The sequence below is a fragment of the Setaria italica genome, chromosome III, assembly GCF_000263155.2.
Source record: "Setaria italica strain Yugu1 chromosome III, Setaria_italica_v2.0, whole genome shotgun sequence".
NCBI lineage: Eukaryota > Viridiplantae > Streptophyta > Magnoliopsida > Poales > Poaceae > Setaria > Setaria italica.
In genome coordinates this window covers 45,025,047-45,028,689 of record NC_028452.1, presented here as the reverse complement: position 1 = coordinate 45,028,689, position 3,643 = coordinate 45,025,047, and positions in this window count along the sequence as shown.

The window sequence follows — 3,643 nt, the reverse complement described above, 5'->3', positions numbered from 1 at the left end:
GTTCGGCATCGAGCTCGACGGCCAACAGCTGTTTGGTTCACGAAGAACTTAGTAACTACTAGTAACCAAAAGTAATCTAATTGATGTTTTGACACGAATAACGAGAGTATTAGATTTTCTCTGAATGAGAAGAAACGTGGTTGACTTTCTTGACCTACCACGGGTGCATGTTTATATAGGAGACAATAGCTAAGAGATATACATGACGTTGTCATTGATTCGGACCACCCAATAATGACAAGCAGAGTTTGAACCAATTACAGAAGAATAAGACCTAGATATTCTAACACTCTATGCTTCCACTGATTCCTTACTTTATTTGCCTGAGGCATTTTGCACAAGAAGCTTCCTATTATCTCAGGATCTTTTCTGCACATAGTTGAAGTCCCCCAAATAACAAAGAACACTGCATTCATCTTCACAGTCCAATATGGTCTCTCTGCGTGTGGTATGTGTGGAATTTCATCTGTTTCATAGCTATCATTAGCCGCACCTGGCTGACGAGTGATGAATTCCTAGTTAGAAAACACGCATGGAGATCTCATCTTCACAGGTTTAACGTTCATTGGCATTCGTGCAGGTATGATTAGCTATGTACTGATGGACTAGCAAGATCTCTTCTTATTTTCACTGGGACTGAAGTATGTCCCTTGTACAAAGCTTCTTCCGTCTTTACATGGTTGTACCCTTGTATGTGCCTGTTGTGCATGCTTTGCGTGTTTAATATGCCCATTTCTTTCGACATTCTACAGCATGCATGTTTCAAGTAATAATCTTGAAATAGATGGAAATTTCTGTTCGACTTGAGGTGGTATTCTTCAGTTTTTCATCATTAAATGGAATGTTTTGAAATAATGGAGAAATGGCAGAGGAAGACAGCATTTTGAAGGACAAAAGCAAAAAATACCCTGCATTTGTTGCATAGTCATACTATGTGATTCATGCTTAGTCATACCCTACTTGTACAAAAATAATATATTATGTATTCTTGCTTAGTCATACTCTGCACTCGTTGCATAGTCATACCCCGCATTTCTTGCTGGTGCTAGGAAAATTGGCATTTCCAGGCCCCTGCACTTCGGTGGATGATGGACAATTGGACATCAAAGCTCTGTTATGTTCAGTAACAACGGCCTTCTCATTCGTGCTGGCGCCAGCATCCTTCTTCGACCTGGGCCTTGTTTAGTTGCCCAAAGTTTGGAGGTGTAAAATTACTGTTGTAGCACTGTAGCATACTGTAGCGTTTCGTTTGTATTTGTGAATTATTGTCCAAATATTGACTAATTAGGCTCAAAAGATTCGTCTCGTAAAGTACAACAAAACTGTGCAATTAGTTTTTGATTTCGTCTACATTTAGTACTCCATGCATGTACCGTAAGTTTGATGTGATGAGAAATCTTCTTTTTGCATAGTGTTAAAGTTGGAAGTTTTGAGAACTAAACATGGCCCTGTTGGAGAGCATGTCGATGTCAAACATGCCCGTCAGGCGACAGGCCAGTTTTGTGTGTAGCATGTTACCAAGGAAAAAGATCCTTTTTCGCCGTGTTCCCATTGTTTAAAAGTGAAGCTAGATGGTGTACGCTTTTGTTTTGTGAAGAAGAATACGGCGGCGTCGAGGAGTAACTTTTGCCTTGCAATTTCTACCTCCATCAGTTGACCATGATGCGGAATCTCGTGTGACATTGTACCTGGCTTTTCCAACGCCGAGAGATCCAGATCCACGAGGCCACACGAGCGCATCTTGTCCTGGCGTTGTTTTTCTGTGGCGGCGGCGAGCGGCGGTGGTCAATTCCATGCCATCAGCTCCGGCGGACTCTTCCCGGACGGCCGACTCGGATGCGAGGCGAAGAGCACCGGACCAGGCAAGGAACGGGAGGCCAGGGCGCGGCGCGGCCAATCCGCTCCGCTCGCTCCCCGACGGCGAGATCGCGGTCACGAGGTCCACAGAGGAAGGGACGCGCGCGGCGGCGGATCCTGCCAAGGCCGTGTGGGGGCGCTTCTTGCTCCTTCTTGAGCTCCTGGGTGGACACGGTCCATTGGCTTTGCTGTTTTCTTATTTCAAAAAGGAAAAATATTAGCTTGCTGTTTTCTCTTTTCTTTTTCTTTCTTTTGTCTTTGCCTGTCTAATTGGACGCCTGAGGTTTGTTGTTCTCGTTCACACCCATTGGACTAGGTTGGATTCTCTCGTTGAAACCATCTGATGATGCGCATCGGTACTTTGGTGTTCCCACTTGACCGTTATAACTTCATGAATCCCTAGGTGCTGCTATTTTTCTTCAATTTTTTACGCAGCGATCCATCATAACAATGCACTTTTTTCCTCTAATAAGGGAGAACAATGCACTTTTTTCCTCTAATAAGGGAGAAGAGGGCATGTTATGATTCTAATAAGCAACGGAATAGCATATGGACTTGAGAGGGATAGGTGTACCATGGAGTCTTCCAACATTGTATGAGTCGGAAAATCAGACGAAATCATGTTATTCTTTCTATGTGGAGGTAGCATTAGAAAAGGGCGTGCAGAAAAAGACGTCTTCCAATTTAAGGTTGTTTTCAACTCTGCCTGGCATGCTAACATCACGAAGGGTTAAAAAAAATGAGCTACCTGTCCCAATTCCGAAATGGGAAGAAGTAACCAAGTAATTTAAGCATCTCATTTGGCAGAACATGTTGGATTCCTAGACCTTTGTGCCAGGTTAATACAACTTCTACTATATTGCAAGCACAGGCTGTTCCTTTTTTGTCCTAATCGGCTTTAAGACTAATCAAGTGGGACTTTGCTTAATATTGTAATACAACCGATGTTTACTTCTCTTAATTCGCTTCATCAGTCGTCACTAGTTACAAACTTTGCATGCGAAAGCCTAACCTGATGCAAAGAGCAATAGGATTACAATAACTTCGTCAGCCGTCAGAGTTCTTACATTTGCGTTAAAAAATTATCGAAAGCAAATAAAAATACTTCTTCATTGTTAGAAGCAGGTGACCAATGCAAAGTGCAACGGGTTTTGTTTTTACAACAACTGATTAACACCATGCCTGAGCACCCCTGCTGTGCAAGCAGAAGTGTCCTCGGACTTGTCAGCACAGCACCCCAGCTAGTGCCTCTGTGTTCGCCGGTGCACCAACACCGAGTCCACGCGCAGCGCAGGCAGGGTCCCCTCCACTCGGATCCGATACGATACGCCCGATGCTCCCGTCGCGCAACGGCATCCTCGCCGTCCATCCACTTAAACCCCACCCCTCACCCCACCACCTCCATTTCCACCACCACTTCCCCCGCCGCCGCCGCCGCCGCCATGGCGTCCTCCACCGCGGCCTCGCCGCTCACCTGCCACCACCTCGGCTCCAGCGCCGTTCCCCGCTCCCGCCTCCCCTCCCTCTCCTTCTCCCTCCGCCGCCGCTCCTCCAAGCCTCATCTTCCCTCTCCGACTCGATTGGTTGATCGACGTCCATGGCCACCATGACTAGAGCTCAAAGGAGGCGAAGCTCGGATCACGGGGACCGTCGCCGATTCATCATCCACCCGCTCCAGCGCTACGCTCCCACTGATACACTCCTTGCCCGAGCTCCGGCGACCACTCCGACAAAGAGTAGGAGATAAGTCAAGTTTATAGATAGGCCCCTGAAAAAATTTCATTCC